The following is a 19,001-nucleotide window of genomic DNA, read 5'->3' as shown; positions in this document are numbered from 1 at the left end:
GGGGTTCTTCTATACCACACTCCTGTAGACACATAATATCAAAAGAATGGTTATGTAAGAAGTCCAGAATCACAGATCTTCTAACTCTAGACTTTAAAAGTCTTACATTAAGGGACGCAATGTCCCAATTTGGTTTAGAGACCATTCTTTGGCTCAAAAACCAGAAACACCAGTCTCAGCAAAAAAACATGCCTTCCTTATCCTTTATCATCCGGCGAACTCCCACTTAGCTGAAAGATAGTGGACTCCAAATTCTCCTCCAGGTAAGCCGTTGACGCAGGAGAAAGAGAAACCACTGGGTAATCCAGCTCACTCACCGGACTTGCCACGCATTGGCTACTTGATGGTTCAGACAACCGGGCCCTTTTATTCTTAGCGCGGTCCGGTTCCTCAGAAGACCTCACCCCAGTCTCAGTGAAGTCTCCTTGACCTCCAGCTCCCTCTTCATCCATACTTTCACTGCTCCAACTGAGAGCCGGGTCCCCTAGGATTTCCAAGGCTCCCTCACGTTCTTCACAAAAGGAGTCAATGAAACCCCCCTGATAGGAAGAAATGTCCATCTCAGCTGCCAGAACCTCTTCCACTCTCCCGGGCTCCACCAGTAGGTCAGCAGACGCCCTCACTGGAGCAGTCTCCACACGCTGTTCCACTACCTTCACCCTGGAAGAAACTGCGGCCTCAGGTGCCACACTCTTAGGCCTCGGAGAGTTCGAGACCACCTCAGAGTATGCCCTTGCCTTGCCCTCGTTCGCACGACGAGTACAATCCTTAAAGGCATGCCCCTCCATACCACAAGCATTGCAAACAATTGGATTGGTACAGTCCTTAGCAACATGCCCACTTTGGTTGCACTTGGAGCAAACAGGCACAGCAGTACAAACCTCTTGTAAGTGTCCGTACTTCTTACATTTCCTGCAAAAAACTGGGGCCTCAGGAAAGAAGAGAATACCCCTATCTCTCCCGATAGAGAAACTTTGGGGAGGGTAATGAACACCTCCAGGCTCCGAAGAACTTTCCCCAAATCTGACAAAATATCTGTATTTGCCAGTCCATAAGTTCTCCTCGTTCATGATTTTGTGACTGTTGCTCACAAAGTCACAATGCCTCTTAAGAAAAGTCGCAATGTCATGTTCGTGCACAAAGGGATTATACATAAATATGACTAGGGGAACATCACCTTTGGAGTACAAGACTGTAAAAGTCAAACCATGCAAGGTTGGATTCTTCTCCTGCTCCCTCAACTTCTTATACAGGTTCCGGCAAGCCGCCATAGATTGTAGCACCAAGACATACCGTCCTTCTTTCCGGGATTCCTGCAGGCAGACGATGTTTTCTCTTGTCACTTCCAGGATTTTGAAGATCACCTCGTGCACCATATACGACAGATTGAAACGCTCTCTGACAGCAGCATCAACTTCAATGCGGAATGCATTGCGAACCCGATTGTCATCGGTCCCAGCATAGCGTATCTTCACGCCCATTATGATCACTCTCTCGTTCCTCCTCGTTCTCCCCCTAAAGCAGCAACCGGCTTAAGCCATCAAGATGGCGATGCCGGAAGGCCAAGGGAAAACACTCAAGGACCCCAGACAAGACACTTGGTCTTAGCCAAAAGGCCGAGAAGCGATAACCAGAATTGGTTTCAAACTACGGAGCCACCCAAGGATCCTGAAAAGTCCATTTGTGGAGATGAGCTCCTGGACTCCCGTTAAGAAGACATGTTGTCAACCTCTAGATCCCTTACATGCCTGCACTTTTCGGCTTGCTGCTGCTGCAATCCACGCGTTTTAGATCTGCATAACTCCACCTCTTTAAACACAGCACCTTCACCCCCTGCTGTTCCCACCCGCCTCAACACCGTTGGAAGGGAGGAGAACCAATTAAGGCGGGGGGTGGGGTGGAACGAGCAGCTGTCTACCCTTAGCAGGAGGGCTCCTGATTACATACCTCTCCTGCTGCTGCTGCTGCTGGCTGTCCAGCAGCAGACTGAAGGTGGCTGCTGCTGTGCACAGGTATATAAAGGCTCAGAGCCTATTATGACACGCGCAGCCAGCGTTCCATTGCCACATTCCATCTACTGCAGGCAGGATACCTGGCTGGCTGAATGTCGCTGAGAAGCTCACAGAGACCGCCATAAGCAACAGTTTAACAGAATGCCACAGACTAATCAACCAAACTTTTTGGGTTGGGTTCTCTTTTATAGTCTGCAGGCATTAAATGAAAGAAGTCAGTGTTCCAGCAGAAGGAGACAACGTTTCAGAAAAGGCATTGTAGCAAACCAAAAAAGAAATTTTAAGCGCAGCAGAGTAACCAGCGCACATACCTGTTAGCTCAGGTGAGTTTAAAAGGCTGCTGTTGATAACAAGGGCATTTGCTAAATAGATGGTGTGTGTGCAACAATATACTGAAAGGTCAATTATATTGTGCAGCTTATCTCACCACCTGTAGTTATTTAGGTGAAAGCTCCAAAATGCTTGCCTAATATGTCTGTTTATCCAAAAGGAAGTAAAAAGGGAGAGCTAGAAAGATAGCATTGCATCACATTACATGGCAATGCAATGCACAGTTGCTGAAGTTGAACCAAAATGAGCTTGTAATCTGGCTTCTGCAACTTTGAACATGAAAAATCCAATGAGGAGAAGAAAAGCAAAGCCAAAGAGTCCATCCCCAAATCCGACAAACAAGCAAAATGAACAAAAAACATTGAATTCAATTCTTTCTGATTTTAGAAACTGCATTAAAGAAGGGGTGCACCGGTCCTGGAGATACTGCAATACCAGGTCAATGCGTGGAGTGGACAGAGCAAGCTCTTTTTCCATCTCCCTGTTCTAAAAATCCATTTAATATATGGTCCCCAGATAGGGGACGTATCAGATATTAAACTGATAAGAACAGATACTACACTTGATCTTAGCCAAAAGGCCGAGAAGCGATAACCAGAATTGGTTTCAAACTACGGAGCCACCCAAGGATCCTGAAAAGTCCATTTGTGGAGATGAGCTCCTGGACTCCCGTTAAGAAGACATGTTGTCAACCTCTAGATCCCTTACATGCCTGCACTTTTCGGCTTGCTGCTGCTGCAATCCACGCGTTTTAGATCTGCATAACTCCACCTCTTTAAACACAGCACCTTCACCCCCTGCTGTTCCCACCCGCCTCAACACCGTTGGAAGGGAGGAGAACCAATTAAGGCGGGGGGTGGGGTGGAACGAGCAGCTGTCTACCCTTAGCAGGAGGGCTCCTGATTACATACCTCTCCTGCTGCTGCTGCTGCTGGCTGTCCAGCAGCAGACTGAAGGTGGCTGCTGCTGTGCACAGGTATATAAAGGCTCAGAGCCTATTATGACACGCGCAGCCAGCGTTCCATTGCCACATTCCATCTACTGCAGGCAGGATACCTGGCTGGCTGAATGTCGCTGAGAAGCTCACAGAGACCGCCATAAGCAACAGTTTAACAGAATGCCACAGACTAATCAACCAAACTTTTTGGGTTGGGTTCTCTTTTATAGTCTGCAGGCATTAAATGAAAGAAGTCAGTGTTCCAGCAGAAGGAGACAACGTTTCAGAAAAGGCATTGTAGCAAACCAAAAAAGAAATTTTAAGCGCAGCAGAGTAACCAGCGCACATACCTGTTAGCTCAGGTGAGTTTAAAAGGCTGCTGTTGATAACAAGGGCATTTGCTAAATAGATGGTGTGTGTGCAACAATATACTGAAAGGTCAATTATATTGTGCAGCTTATCTCACCACCTGTAGTTATTTAGGTGAAAGCTCCAAAATGCTTGCCTAATATGTCTGTTTATCCAAAAGGAAGTAAAAAGGGAGAGCTAGAAAGATAGCATTGCATCACATTACATGGCAATGCAATGCACAGTTGCTGAAGTTGAACCAAAATGAGCTTGTAATCTGGCTTCTGCAACTTTGAACATGAAAAATCCAATGAGGAGAAGAAAAGCAAAGCCAAAGAGTCCATCCCCAAATCCGACAAACAAGCAAAATGAACAAAAAACATTGAATTCAATTCTTTCTGATTTTAGAAACTGCATTAAAGAAGGGGTGCACCGGTCCTGGAGATACTGCAATACCAGGTCAATGCGTGGAGTGGACAGAGCAAGCTCTTTTTCCATCTCCCTGTTCTAAAAATCCATTTAATATATGGTCCCCAGATAGGGGACGTATCAGATATTAAACTGATAAGAACAGATACTACACTTGATCTTAGCCAAAAGGCCGAGAAGCGATAACCAGAATTGGTTTCAAACTACGGAGCCACCCAAGGATCCTGAAAAGTCCATTTGTGGAGATGAGCTCCTGGACTCCCGTTAAGAAGACATGTTGTCAACCTCTAGATCCCTTACATGCCTGCACTTTTCGGCTTGCTGCTGCTGCAATCCACGCGTTTTAGATCTGCATAACTCCACCTCTTTAAACACAGCACCTTCACCCCCTGCTGTTCCCACCCGCCTCAACACCGTTGGAAGGGAGGAGAACCAATTAAGGCGGGGGGTGGGGTGGAACGAGCAGCTGTCTACCCTTAGCAGGAGGGCTCCTGATTACATACCTCTCCTGCTGCTGCTGCTGCTGGCTGTCCAGCAGCAGACTGAAGGTGGCTGCTGCTGTGCACAGGTATATAAAGGCTCAGAGCCTATTATGACACGCGCAGCCAGCGTTCCATTGCCACATTCCATCTACTGCAGGCAGGATACCTGGCTGGCTGAATGTCGCTGAGAAGCTCACAGAGACCGCCATAAGCAACAGTTTAACAGAATGCCACAGACTAATCAACCAAACTTTTTGGGTTGGGTTCTCTTTTATAGTCTGCAGGCATTAAATGAAAGAAGTCAGTGTTCCAGCAGAAGGAGACAACGTTTCAGAAAAGGCATTGTAGCAAACCAAAAAAGAAATTTTAAGCGCAGCAGAGTAACCAGCGCACATACCTGTTAGCTCAGGTGAGTTTAAAAGGCTGCTGTTGATAACAAGGGCATTTGCTAAATAGATGGTGTGTGTGCAACAATATACTGAAAGGTCAATTATATTGTGCAGCTTATCTCACCACCTGTAGTTATTTAGGTGAAAGCTCCAAAATGCTTGCCTAATATGTCTGTTTATCCAAAAGGAAGTAAAAAGGGAGAGCTAGAAAGATAGCATTGCATCACATTACATGGCAATGCAATGCACAGTTGCTGAAGTTGAACCAAAATGAGCTTGTAATCTGGCTTCTGCAACTTTGAACATGAAAAATCCAATGAGGAGAAGAAAAGCAAAGCCAAAGAGTCCATCCCCAAATCCGACAAACAAGCAAAATGAACAAAAAACATTGAATTCAATTCTTTCTGATTTTAGAAACTGCATTAAAGAAGGGGTGCACCGGTCCTGGAGATACTGCAATACCAGGTCAATGCGTGGAGTGGACAGAGCAAGCTCTTTTTCCATCTCCCTGTTCTAAAAATCCATTTAATATATGGTCCCCAGATAGGGGACGTATCAGATATTAAACTGATAAGAACAGATACTACACTTGATCTTAGCCAAAAGGCCGAGAAGCGATAACCAGAATTGGTTTCAAACTACGGAGCCACCCAAGGATCCTGAAAAGTCCATTTGTGGAGATGAGCTCCTGGACTCCCGTTAAGAAGACATGTTGTCAACCTCTAGATCCCTTACATGCCTGCACTTTTCGGCTTGCTGCTGCTGCAATCCACGCGTTTTAGATCTGCATAACTCCACCTCTTTAAACACAGCACCTTCACCCCCTGCTGTTCCCACCCGCCTCAACACCGTTGGAAGGGAGGAGAACCAATTAAGGCGGGGGGTGGGGTGGAACGAGCAGCTGTCTACCCTTAGCAGGAGGGCTCCTGATTACATACCTCTCCTGCTGCTGCTGCTGCTGGCTGTCCAGCAGCAGACTGAAGGTGGCTGCTGCTGTGCACAGGTATATAAAGGCTCAGAGCCTATTATGACACGCGCAGCCAGCGTTCCATTGCCACATTCCATCTACTGCAGGCAGGATACCTGGCTGGCTGAATGTCGCTGAGAAGCTCACAGAGACCGCCATAAGCAACAGTTTAACAGAATGCCACAGACTAATCAACCAAACTTTTTGGGTTGGGTTCTCTTTTATAGTCTGCAGGCATTAAATGAAAGAAGTCAGTGTTCCAGCAGAAGGAGACAACGTTTCAGAAAAGGCATTGTAGCAAACCAAAAAAGAAATTTTAAGCGCAGCAGAGTAACCAGCGCACATACCTGTTAGCTCAGGTGAGTTTAAAAGGCTGCTGTTGATAACAAGGGCATTTGCTAAATAGATGGTGTGTGTGCAACAATATACTGAAAGGTCAATTATATTGTGCAGCTTATCTCACCACCTGTAGTTATTTAGGTGAAAGCTCCAAAATGCTTGCCTAATATGTCTGTTTATCCAAAAGGAAGTAAAAAGGGAGAGCTAGAAAGATAGCATTGCATCACATTACATGGCAATGCAATGCACAGTTGCTGAAGTTGAACCAAAATGAGCTTGTAATCTGGCTTCTGCAACTTTGAACATGAAAAATCCAATGAGGAGAAGAAAAGCAAAGCCAAAGAGTCCATCCCCAAATCCGACAAACAAGCAAAATGAACAAAAAACATTGAATTCAATTCTTTCTGATTTTAGAAACTGCATTAAAGAAGGGGTGCACCGGTCCTGGAGATACTGCAATACCAGGTCAATGCGTGGAGTGGACAGAGCAAGCTCTTTTTCCATCTCCCTGTTCTAAAAATCCATTTAATATATGGTCCCCAGATAGGGGACGTATCAGATATTAAACTGATAAGAACAGATACTACACTTGATCTTAGCCAAAAGGTCGAGAAGCGATAACCAGAATTGGTTTCAAACTACGGAGCCACCCAAGGATCCTAAAAAGTCCATTTGTGGAGATGAGCTCCTGGACTCCCGTTAAGAAGACATGTTGTCAACCTCTAGATCCCTTACATGCCTGCACTTTTCGGCTTGCTGCTGCTGCAATCCACGCGTTTTAGATCTGCATAACTCCACCTCTTTAAACACAGCACCTTCACCCCCTGCTGTTCCCACCCGCCTCAACACCGTTGGAAGGGAGGAGAACCAATTAAGGCGGGGGGTGGGGTGGAACGAGCAGCTGTCTACCCTTAGCAGGAGGGCTCCTGATTACATACCTCTCCTGCTGCTGCTGCTGGCTGTCCAGCAGCAGACTGAAGGTGGCTGCTGCTGTGCACAGGTATATAAAGGCTCAGAGCCTATTATGACACGCGCAGCCAGCGTTCCATTGCCACATTCCATCTACTGCAGGCAGGATACCTGGCTGGCTGAATGTCGCTGAGAAGCTCACAGAGACCGCCATAAGCAACAGTTTAACAGAATGCCACAGACTAATCAACCAAACTTTTTGGGTTGGGTTCTCTTTTATAGTCTGCAGGCATTAAATGAAAGAAGTCAGTGTTCCAGCAGAAGGAGACAACGTTTCAGAAAAGGCATTGTAGCAAACCAAAAAAGAAATTTTAAGCGCAGCAGAGTAACCAGCGCACATACCTGTTAGCTCAGGTGAGTTTAAAAGGCTGCTGTTGATAACAAGGGCATTTGCTAAATAGATGGTGTGTGTGCAACAATATACTGAAAGGTCAATTATATTGTGCAGCTTATCTCACCACCTGTAGTTATTTAGGTGAAAGCTCCAAAATGCTTGCCTAATATGTCTGTTTATCCAAAAGGAAGTAAAAAGGGAGAGCTAGAAAGATAGCATTGCATCACATTACATGGCAATGCAATGCACAGTTGCTGAAGTTGAACCAAAATGAGCTTGTAATCTGGCTTCTGCAACTTTGAACATGAAAAATCCAATGAGGAGAAGAAAAGCAGAGCCAAAGAGTCCATCCCAAAATCCGACAAACAAGCAAAATGAACAAAAAACATTGAATTCAATTCTTTCTGATTTTAGAAACTGCATTAAAGAAGGGGTGCACCGGTCCTGGAGATACTGCAATACCAGGTCAATGCGTGGAGTGGACAGAGCAAGCTCTTTTTCCATCTCCCTGTTCTAAAAATCCATTTAATATATGGTCCCCAGATAGGGGACGTATCAGATATTAAACTGATAAGAACAGATACTACACTTGATCTTAGCCAAAAGGCCGAGAAGCGATAACCAGAATTGGTTTCAAACTACGGAGCCACCCAAGGATCCTAAAAAGTCCATTTGTGGAGATGAGCTCCTGGACTCCCGTTAAGAAGACATGTTGTCAACCTCTAGATCCCTTACATGCCTGCACTTTTCGGCTTGCTGCTGCTGCAATCCACGCGTTTTAGATCTGCATAACTCCACCTCTTTAAACACAGCACCTTCACCCCCTGCTGTTCCCACCCGCCTCAACACCGTTGGAAGGGAGGAGAACCAATTAAGGCGGGGGGTGGGGTGGAACGAGCAGCTGTCTACCCTTAGCAGGAGGGCTCCTGATTACATACCTCTCCTGCTGCTGCTGCTGCTGGCTGTCCAGCAGCAGACTGAAGGTGGCTGCTGCTGTGCACAGGTATATAAAGGCTCAGAGCCTATTATGACACGCGCAGCCAGCGTTCCATTGCCACATTCCATCTACTGCAGGCAGGATACCTGGCTGGCTGAATGTCGCTGAGAAGCTCACAGAGACCGCCATAAGCAACAGTTTAACAGAATGCCACAGACTAATCAACCAAACTTTTTGGGTTGGGTTCTCTTTTATAGTCTGCAGGCATTAAATGAAAGAAGTCAGTGTTCCAGCAGAAGGAGACAACGTTTCAGAAAAGGCATTGTAGCAAACCAAAAAAGAAATTTTAAGCGCAGCAGAGTAACCAGCGCACATACCTGTTAGCTCAGGTGAGTTTAAAAGGCTGCTGTTGATAACAAGGTCATTTGCTAAATAGATGGTGTGTGTGCAACAATATACTGAAAGGTCAATTATATTGTGCAGCTTATCTCACCACCTGTAGTTATTTAGGTGAAAGCTCCAAAATGCTTGCCTAATATGTCTGTTTATCCAAAAGGAAGTAAAAAGGGAGAGCTAGAAAGATAGCATTGCATCACATTACATGGCAATGCAATGCACAGTTGCTGAAGTTGAACCAAAATGAGCTTGTAATCTGGCTTCTGCAACTTTGAACATGAAAAATCCAATGAGGAGAAGAAAAGAAGAGCCAAAGAGTCCATCCCAAAATCCGACAAACAAGCAAAATGAACAAAAAACATTGAATTCAATTCTTTCTGATTTTAGAAACTGCATTAAAGAAGGGGTGCACCGGTCCTGGAGATACTGCAATACCAGGTCCATGCGTGGAGTGGACAGAGCAAGCTCTTTTTCCATCTCCCTGTTCTAAAAATCCATTTAATATATGGTCCCCAGATAGGGGACGTATCAGATATTAAACTGATAAGAACAGATACTACACTTGATCTTAGCCAAAAGGCCGAGAAGCGATAACCAGAATTGGTTTCAAACTACGGAGCCACCCAAGGATCCTAAAAAGTCCATTTGTGGAGATGAGCTCCTGGACTCCCGTTAAGAAGACATGTTGTCAACCTCTAGATCCCTTACATGCCTGCACTTTTCGGCTTGCTGCTGCTGCAATCCACGCGTTTTAGATCTGCATAACTCCACCTCTTTAAACACAGCACCTTCACCCCCTGCTGTTCCCACCCGCCTCAACACCGTTGGAAGGGAGGAGAACCAATTAAGGCGGGGGGTGGGGTGGAACGAGCAGCTGTCTACCCTTAGCAGGAGGGCTCCTGATTACATACCTCTCCTGCTGCTGCTGCTGCTGGCTGTCCAGCAGCAGACTGAAGGTGGCTGCTGCTGTGCACAGGTATATAAAGGCTCAGAGCCTATTATGACACGCGCAGCCAGCGTTCCATTGCCACATTCCATCTACTGCAGGCAGGATACCTGGCTGGCTGAATGTCGCTGAGAAGCTCACAGAGACCGCCATAAGCAACAGTTTAACAGAATGACACAGACTAATCAACCAAACTTTTTGGGTTGGGTTCTCTTTTATAGTCTGTGTAGTGCCGGCGTCCCTGCCCTCTGCTAGGCAGGGACGCTGCTCCTCTCACCGCTCTGCTCCGTGCCCGGCTTCCTCCCCCCGCTCTGCTGTCAGCGCGCGCTCCGTCCCGGCGTCCTCCTCCTGCTCTGCTCTCAGCGCGCGCCCCTTCCCGGCCCCTGTGCTTAGGGCGCGCGCGCGCGCGCTCCCCTCCTCTTAAAGGGGCCGCGCGCGCCGCCCTAAAGAGTCCCCGGCCAATGGCCGGAGGACTTCATCATATATAAGGCACCTCCTCCAAAATGGAGGTGCCCGAGCAATGTTGTTTGCACCTGTGTCTCACCTGTGCTTCAGCCCTCAGGTCCCGTTGCCAGTTACCTGCCAGTTTCCTGCCAGTTTCCTGCTAGTTACCTGCCAGTACCTGCCAGTTACCTGCCTGACTCCTGCCTGAATACTTGTTACCTGTCTGCCAGTCTGAGGTCCGACGGTCTGCCTTACTACTCCTGTCAGTCTGTCTAAAGGACCAGCCTGCCCGCTCACCTGGGAGCGCATATCAGCTACCTGCCTGCTTGCCTGAGGTCCGACGGTCTGCCTTACTACTCCGGTCAGTCTGTCTATGGACCAGCTTGCCCGCTCACCTGGGAGCGCTTCTCCGTTATCTGCCTGCTTGCCAGCCCGGAGGCTCCGTTGTCACGTACTGTGACCACCAGCTACTCCAGACTCTTGCCCGCTCACCTGGGAGCGCATCTCCGTTACCTGCCTGCTTGCCAGCCCGGAGGTCCCGTTGTCACGTGCGGTGACCATCAGCTATTCCAGAGACTCTTGCCCGCTCACCTGGGAGCGCTTCTCCGTTACCTACCTGCCTGCCAGCCCGGAGGTTCCGCCGTCACGTGCCGTGACCACCTGCTATTCCAGAGACTCTCGCTTGCTCACCTGGGAGCACACATCTACCACCTGCCTGCTAGCCTACCCGGAGGCTCTGCCATCACAGGTCGTACCTACCCCTTACCCAGAGACTGCCCTGATCACTTGCCGTAACTCCCTGTCCGTTCACCCAGAGACTGCCACCCGCTCCCTTACAAGGGCCGCCCCCTTGTATAGTAGCTCAGAGGTTCCGCCTCCCGGACCCGTTACAGTCCGCCTCCCGGACCCGTTACAGTTTGCTCGGGCCATGGAACCCGGTGGCACCCAAGCTCCCTCGCTCTCGGACCTCGGTCTTGAACTGTCCCGTCAGAGGTCCCAACAGGAGGCCATCCTGGGTCACCTGCGGAATGTTAATACTCGCCTGAACACTCTGTCTGATCCACCAACAACCTCCGCCAGTGCCATATCTTGCAATCCGGCGGCTCCGCTGCTCACTAATACTATGGTATCCTACCCCGGACCCCGGCTTTCTGCACCTCCTCGCTTCGGAGGCGACCCCGTCCAGGCTCGGGGCTTCTTGAATCAGTGCACCCTGCATTTTGAACTTTTGTCTTACCAGTTTAACTCCGACCGGGCCAAAATTGCCTTCATCATGTCCCATCTCACCGGGGAGGCCCTGGCCTGGCTGAATCCTCTATGGGAGAGAGGAGACCCCCTGGTGTCCAACTTGCCTGCTTTTCTCACGGCTTTCCGGAAAGTCTTCGACGAACCCGGACGGAAGACCTCATCTGCATCATCGTTGCTACGCCTCCGTCAGGGGAGTCTCACCGTGGGCCAATATGCCATACGGTTCCGTACCCTTGCCTCGGAGCTGGCCTGGGATAACGACGCTCTGGTTTCCGTCTTCTGGGAGGGTCTGTCCGGCCGTATTAAAGATGAACTTGCCGGTCGGGACATTCCTACCACTCTCGATGACTTAATAACTCTTGCCACCCGAATTGACCTACGGTTTCAGGAGCGTGCCAAAGAGGTCACCCGTGAGAGAAGGATTCCACGTTTAGCTCCTACTTTCCAGAAACCCGTCATTCCCTCCATCTCTCCCCAGGTACACTCTCCTGAGCCTATGCAGGTCGACCAGACCAAGATGGTCAAAACCCGTCAGGACTCACGCCGTGCCGAGAGGAGCTGCTTCTACTGTGGCAGTAAGGAGCACCGGATCCGTGCCTGCCCGGAGAGGTCGGGAAACGCCTGTGTCTAGGTTCGCTCAGAGAAGTCCACCTAGACAAGAATAAATCCTCTCCATCCCTGCTGTTGTCAGTTTCGATCATCTACGGGGAGAACCGTTATTTCGAACTAGCCCAACTTGACTCTGGAGCAGCCGGGAACCTTATTTCACAGTCCCTGGTTGAGAAATACCGCATCCCCACCAAACCTCTGGCTGTACCCTTGTCTGTCGCTGCCGTGGATGGGGGCCTCTTACCTCGCCCCATTCAACTCATCACCGAATCCATTACCCTGCAGGTGGGAATGCTGCATTCTGAAAGTATCTCCTTTCATGTTCTGCCTGGACTCTCTCACGCCCTCTTGCTAGGTCTGCCCTGGCTCCAGAGACATGCACCCGTGCTAGACTGGCAAACCGGAGAGGTCCTTCGCTGGGGACAAGACTGTCATAAAACCTGCCTGGTTCCCGTCCATCCCGTCCGTCCCTCTCCTACCCCAGCTAATCTACCTGGACTTCCGATTCCTTATTGGTCTTATGCAGATGTCTTTAATAAAAAGGAGGCAGAGACATTACCACCACATAGACCATACGACTGTCCCATCGATCTGCTACCCGGTACTACTCCTCCCCGTGGGCGTATCTATCCTTTATCCGCTGCTGAGACCCGGTCAATGTCCGAATATATTGAGGAGAATCTGGCCAGAGGATTCATCCGGAAATCTACCTCCCCGGCGGAAGCAGGCTTCTTTTTCGTCAAAAAGAAGGACGGCTCTCTCCGTCCCTGTATAGACTATAGAGGCCTAAACCTGATCACGGTGAAGAATAAGTACCCCCTTCCGCTCATTCCAGAATTATTTGATCGTCTGAGGGGGGCTAGGATCTTCACCAAACTGGACCTTCGTGGGGCGTACAACCTGGTTCGTATTCGTCAGGGGGATGAATGGAAGACGGCATTCAACACCCGGGACGGCCACTATGAATACCTGGTAATGCCCTTTGGTCTCTGTAACGCTCCTGCCGTCTTTCAAGAGTTGGTCAATGACATCTTCCGGGACCTTCTCTACTCCTGCGTAGTGGTGTACCTGGACGACATCTTGGTCTTCTCTCCGGATCTCCAGACTCACCGGAGGGACGTTCGTCAGGTCCTGCTCAGGCTAAGGCAGAACCATCTCTACGCTAAATTTGAGAAGTGCCTCTTTGAGCAGACCTCGCTTCCGTTTCTGGGCTACATTATCTCTCAGACCGGCCTTCAAATGGATCCTGAGAAACTGTCTGCCATCGAGAAATGGCCCCGACCGGAGGGGTTGAAGGCCATTCAGCGTTTCCTGGGCTTCGCCAACTACTACCGCCTCTTCATACCACACTTCTCTTCCCGGACGGCCCCAATTTCTGCGCTCACCCGTAAAGGTACTAATCCCAAAGAGTGGCCACCCGAAGCAGAGGAGGCCTTTCTTTCCCTTAAACAGGCCTTCTCTTCCGCCCCGGTGCTGCATCGCCCAGATGGCAACAAGCAGTTCTTCCTGGAAGTTGACGCCTCCTCCTCTGGAGCCGGAGCGGTACTTACTCAAAAATCATCTTCCGGGAGGATGGTAACTTGTGGCTTCTTCTCTAAACTCTTCTCCTCCTCTGAGCGCAACTATTCCATAGGAGACCGAGAGTTATTGGCCATCAAACTGGCATTGGAGGAGTGGCGTTACCTGCTCGAGGGGGCTCTTCACCCGGTAATAATTTACACTGACCACAAGAACTTGGCTTACCTCCAGCATGCCCAGAGACTTAACCCGCGCCAAGCCCGGTGGTCCTTGTTTTTTGCTCGTTTTGATTTTGTCCTTCATTTTCGCCCGGCTGACAAAAACGTCAAGGCGGATGCCTTGTCTCGATCCTTTCTGGTGTCTGATCTCGAGGAGGATCCGAAACATATCATCGATCCCGCCAGAGTAATGCAGGTGGCTCCCGTGAGTCTAAATCGTCTTCCTCCTGGTAAGACGTTCGTACCAGTACCTGATCGGGAGAAGATTCTACACTGGGGTCATTCGTCTAAACTAGCTGGCCACGCCGGTCAGAAAAAGACCCTCCAGCTTATTACCCGGCACTACTGGTGGCCTAACCTGCACAAGGATGTAATAGACTTTGTTTCTGCCTGTGTGTCCTGCGCCCGCAACAAAGTTCCGAGACACCTGCCGGCCGGCCGCCTCCTACCTCTGCCAGTACCTGCTGCCCCCTGGCAGCATATAGCGATGGACTTCATTACTGATCTGCCCGTCTCTGCCGGTTGTACGGTCATTTGGGTGGTCGCTGACCGCTTCTCCAAGATGGCTCACTTCATTCCACTGCCAGGTCTTCCGTCTGCACCCGAGCTGGCTAAAGACTTTATCCGCCACATCTTCCGTCTTCATGGCCTGCCCCGTCACATCGTGTCGGATCGTGGGGTACAGTTCACTTCCCGTTTCTGGAGAGCCACTTGTAAATTGCTGGACGTCACCCTGGACTTCTCCTCCGCTTATCACCCACAGTCTAATGGTCAAGTGGAGCGGATCAATCAGAACCTGACCAGTTACCTTCGGCACTTCGTTAATGCCCACCATTCTGACTGGGTGGATCTCCTGCCATGGGCCGAATTCTCGTACAACAATCACGAGAGCGAGTCTTCCTCCAAATCCCCGTTTTTTGTAGTCTACGGTCAGCATCCTCGGATCCCGTTTCCCGTCTCCACCTCGGCGGACAATCCGGCTGCGGAATCTCTTGTTAACAAATTTTCCTCCATATGGGAGAGTACCCGGTCCGCACTCCTTCTGTCATCCGAGCGTATGAAAAGACACGCTGACAAAAAACGTCTGGACCCTCCTCAATTCCGCCCTGGGGATAAAGTCTGGCTCTCGTCCAAATATGTCCGGCTCAAGATCCCTTCCTATAAGTTAGGGCCTCGGTTCATCGGCCCACTGGAGGTCATCAGTCAGATCAACCCGGTGGCCTATAAATTGAAACTCCCGGCCAACTTACGGATCCCTAACTCCTTCCATGTGTCTCTCCTCAAACCTGTGGTACTTAACTCTTTTTCCAAGTCTACAGGTACGCCTCCTGCTCCGGTTTCTGCTGAGGACGAGTTTGAGGTAGAGAACATTCTTGCCACCAAAAGGGTAAGAGGAAAGACCTTTTTCCTGGTAGATTGGAAGGGGTTTGGTCCTGAGGAGAGAACGTGGGAGCCCCGGGAGAACATCCATGCCCCTCTCATCCTAGCTAAATTTCTGTCTGGCCTAAAAAAGGGGGGGCCTAAAGGGGGGGGTACTGTAGTGCCGGCGTCCCTGCCCTCTGCTAGGCAGGGACGCTGCTCCTCTCACCGCTCTGCTCCGTGCCCGGCTTCCTCCCCCCGCTCTGCTGTCAGCGCGCGCTCCGTCCCGGCGTCCTCCTCCTGCTCTGCTCTCAGCGCGCGCCCCTTCCCGGCCCCTGTGCTTAGGGCGCGCGCGCGCACGCTCCCCTCCTCTTAAAGGGGCCGCGCGCGCCGCCCTAAAGAGTCCCCGGCCAATGGCCGGAGGACTTCATCATATATAAGGCACCTCCTCCAAAATGGAGGTGCCCGAGCAATGTTGTTTGCACCTGTGTCTCACCTGTGCTTCAGCCCTCAGGTCCCGTTGCCAGTTACCTGCCAGTTTCCTGCCAGTTTCCTGCTAGTTACCTGCCAGTACCTGCCAGTTACCTGCCTGATTCCTGCCTGAATACTTGTTACCTGTCTGCCAGTCTGAGGTCCGACGGTCTGCCTTACTACTCCTGTCAGTCTGTCTAAAGGACCAGCCTGCCCGCTCACCTGGGAGCGCATATCAGCTACCTGCCTGCTTGCCTGAGGTCCGACGGTCTGCCTTGCTACTCCGGTCAGTCTGTCTATGGACCAGCTTGCCCGCTCACCTGGGAGCGCTTCTCCGTTATCTGCCTGCTTGCCAGCCCGGAGGCTCCGTTGTCACGTGCTGTGACCACCAGCTACTCCAGACTCTTGCCCGCTCACCTGGGAGCGCATCTCCGTTACCTGCCTGCTTGCCAGCCCGGAGGTCCCGTTGTCACGTGCGGTGACCATCAGCTATTCCAGAGACTCTTGCCCGCTCACCTGGGAGCGCTTCTCCGTTACCTACCTGCCTGCCAGCCCGGAGGTTCCGCCGTCACGTGCCGTGACCACCTGCTATTCCAGAGACTCTCGCTTGCTCACCTGGGAGCACACATCTACCACCTGCCTGCTAGCCTACCCGGAGGCTCTGCCATCACAGGTCGTACCTACCCCTTACCCAGAGACTGCCCTGATCACTTGCCGTAACTCCCTGTCCGTTCACCCAGAGACTGCCACCCGCTCCCTTACAAGGGCCGCCCCCTTGTATAGTAGCTCAGAGGTTCCGCCTCCCGGACCCGTTACAGTCCGCCTCCCGGACCCGTTACAGTCTGCAGGCATTAAATGAAAGAAGTCAGTGTTCCAGCAGAAGGAGACAACGTTTCAGAAAAGGCATTGTAGCAAACCAAAAAATAAATTTTAAGCGCAGCAGAGTAACCAGCGCACATACCTGTTAGCTCAGGTGAGTTTAAAAGGCTGCTGTTGATAACAAGGGCATTTGCTAAATAGATGGTGTGTGTGCAACAATATACTGAAAGGTCAATTATATTGTGCAGCTTATCTCACCACCTGTAGTTATTTAGGTGAAAGCTCCAAAATGCTTGCCTAATATGTCTGTTTATCCAAAAGGAAGTAAAAAGGGAGAGCTAGAAAGATAGCATTGCATCACATTACATGGCAATGCAATGCACAGTTGCTGAAGTTGAACCAAAATGAGCTTGTAATCTGGCTTCTGCAACTTTGAACATGAAAAATCCAATGAGGAGAAGAAAAGCAAAGCCAAAGAGTCCATCCCCAAATCCGACAAACAAGCAAAATGAACAAAAAACATTGAATTCAATTCTTTCTGATTTTAGAAACTGCATTAAAGAAGGGGTGCACCGGTCCTGGAGATACTGCAATACCAGGTCAATGCGTGGAGTGGACAGAGCAAGCTCTTTTTCCATCTCCCTGTTCTAAAAATCCATTTAATATATGGTCCCCAGATAGGGGACGTATCAGATATTAAACTGATAAGAACAGATACTACACTTGATCTTAGCCAAAAGGTCGAGAAGCGATAACCAGAATTGGTTTCAAACTACGGAGCCACCCAAGGATCCTAAAAAGTCCATTTGTGGAGATGAGCTCCTGGACTCCCGTTAAGAAGACATGTTGTCAACCTCTAGATCCCTTACATGCCTGCACTTTTCGGCTTGCTGCTGCTGCAATCCACGCGTTTTAGATCTGCATAACTCCACCTCTTTAAACACAGCACCTTCACCCCCTGCTGTTCCCACCCGCCTCAACACCGTTGGAAGGGAGGAGAACCAATTAAGGCGGGGGGTGGGGTGGAACGAGCAGCTGTCTACCCTTAGCAGGAGGGCTCCTGATTACATACCTCTCCTGCTGCTGCTGCTGCTGGCTGTCCAGCAGCAGACTGAAGGTGGCTGCTGCTGTGCACAGGTATATAAAGGCTCAGAGCCTATTATGACACGCGCAGCCAGCGTTCCATTGCCACATTCCATCTACTGCAGGCAGGATACCTGGCTGGCTGAATGTCGCTGAGAAGCTCACAGAGACCGCCATAAGCAACAGTTTAACAGAATGCCACAGACTAATCAACCAAACTTTTTGGGTTGGGTTCTCTTTTATAGTCTGCAGGCATTAAATGAAAGAAGTCAGTGTTCCAGCAGAAGGAGACAACGTTTCAGAAAAGGCATTGTAGCAAACCAAAAAAGAAATTTTAAGCGCAGCAGAGTAACCAGCGCACATACCTGTTAGCTCAGGTGAGTTTAAAAGGCTGCTGTTGATAACAAGGGCATTTGCTAAATAGATGGTGTGTGTGCAACAATATACTGAAAGGTCAATTATATTGTGCAGCTTATCTCACCACCTGTAGTTATTTAGGTGAAAGCTCCAAAATGCTTGCCTAATATGTCTGTTTATCCAAAAGGAAGTAAAAAGGGAGAGCTAGAAAGATAGCATTGCATCACATTACATGGCAATGCAATGCACAGTTGCTGAAGTTGAACCAAAATGAGCTTGTAATCTGGCTTCTGCAACTTTGAACATGAAAAATCCAATGAGGAGAAGAAAAGCAGAGCCAAAGAGTCCAATCCCAAAATCCGACAAACAAGCAAAATGAACAAAAAACATTGAATTCAATTCTTTCTGATTTTAGAAACTGCATTAAAGAAGGGGTGCACCGGTCCTGGAGATACTGCAATACCAGGTCAATGCGTGGAGTGGACAGAGCAAGCTCTTTTTCCATCTCCCTGTTCTAAAAATCCATTTAATATATGGTCCCCAGATAGGGGACGTATCAGATATTAAACTGATAAGAACAGATACTACACTTGATCTTAGCCAAAAGGCCGAGAAGCGATAACCAGAATTGGTTTCAAACTACGGAGCCACCCAAGGATCCTAAAAAGTCCATTTGTGGAGATGAGCTCCTGGACTCCCGTTAAGAAGACATGTTGTCAACCTCTAGATCCCTTACATGCCTGCACTTTTCGGCTTGCTGCTGCTGCAATCCACGCGTTTTAGATCTGCATAACTCCACCTCTTTAAACACAGCACCTTCACCCCCTGCTGTTCCCACCCGCCTCAACACCGTTGGAAGGGAGGAGAACCAATTAAGGCGGGGGGTGGGGTGGAACGAGCAGCTGTCTACCCTTAGCAGGAGGGCTCCTGATTACATACCTCTCCTGCTGCTGCTGCTGGCTGTCCAGCAGCAGACTGAAGGTGGCTGCTGCTGTGCACAGGTATATAAAGGCTCAGAGCCTATTATGACACGCGCAGCCAGCGTTCCATTGCCACATTC

General features: G+C 49.5%; 8 non-coding genes across 8 annotated transcripts; all 8 read right to left on the bottom strand.

The window, feature by feature from the left end:
* Positions 1 to 2,743: 2,743 nt before the first annotated feature.
* LOC141215647 (U2 spliceosomal RNA) lies at positions 2,744 to 2,934 on the bottom strand. The gene has a single exon (XR_012284705.1). It is a non-coding gene; the product is annotated as a U2 spliceosomal RNA (small nuclear RNA).
* Positions 2,935 to 4,049: 1,115 nt separating this feature from the next.
* LOC141215646 (U2 spliceosomal RNA) lies at positions 4,050 to 4,240 on the bottom strand. Its single transcript, XR_012284704.1, has one exon. It is a non-coding gene; the product is annotated as a U2 spliceosomal RNA (small nuclear RNA).
* Positions 4,241 to 5,355: 1,115 nt separating this feature from the next.
* On the bottom strand, positions 5,356 to 5,546 carry LOC141215643 (U2 spliceosomal RNA). Its single transcript, XR_012284702.1, has one exon. It is a non-coding gene; the product is annotated as a U2 spliceosomal RNA (small nuclear RNA).
* Positions 5,547 to 6,661: 1,115 nt separating this feature from the next.
* Positions 6,662 to 6,852, bottom strand: LOC141216639 (U2 spliceosomal RNA). The gene has a single exon (XR_012285664.1). It is a non-coding gene; the product is annotated as a U2 spliceosomal RNA (small nuclear RNA).
* A 1,112-nt stretch (positions 6,853 to 7,964) lies between these two features.
* LOC141215642 (U2 spliceosomal RNA) lies at positions 7,965 to 8,155 on the bottom strand. Its single transcript, XR_012284701.1, has one exon. It is a non-coding gene; the product is annotated as a U2 spliceosomal RNA (small nuclear RNA).
* A 1,115-nt stretch (positions 8,156 to 9,270) lies between these two features.
* LOC141216513 (U2 spliceosomal RNA) lies at positions 9,271 to 9,461 on the bottom strand. Its single transcript, XR_012285543.1, has one exon. It is a non-coding gene; the product is annotated as a U2 spliceosomal RNA (small nuclear RNA).
* A 7,602-nt stretch (positions 9,462 to 17,063) lies between these two features.
* LOC141216638 (U2 spliceosomal RNA) lies at positions 17,064 to 17,254 on the bottom strand. The gene has a single exon (XR_012285663.1). It is a non-coding gene; the product is annotated as a U2 spliceosomal RNA (small nuclear RNA).
* A 1,116-nt stretch (positions 17,255 to 18,370) lies between these two features.
* LOC141215641 (U2 spliceosomal RNA) lies at positions 18,371 to 18,561 on the bottom strand. Its single transcript, XR_012284700.1, has one exon. It is a non-coding gene; the product is annotated as a U2 spliceosomal RNA (small nuclear RNA).
* Positions 18,562 to 19,001: the final 440 nt, after the last annotated feature.

The sequence above is a fragment of the Phyllobates terribilis genome, unplaced genomic scaffold, assembly GCF_046119375.1.
Source record: "Phyllobates terribilis strain yellow unplaced genomic scaffold, ASM4611937v1 Scaffold_236__1_contigs__length_3049075, whole genome shotgun sequence".
NCBI classification, from domain to species: domain Eukaryota; kingdom Metazoa; phylum Chordata; class Amphibia; order Anura; family Dendrobatidae; genus Phyllobates; species Phyllobates terribilis.
Note: the sequence above shows the minus strand (reverse complement) of the source record. Positions and strands in the feature narration are given on the sequence as shown.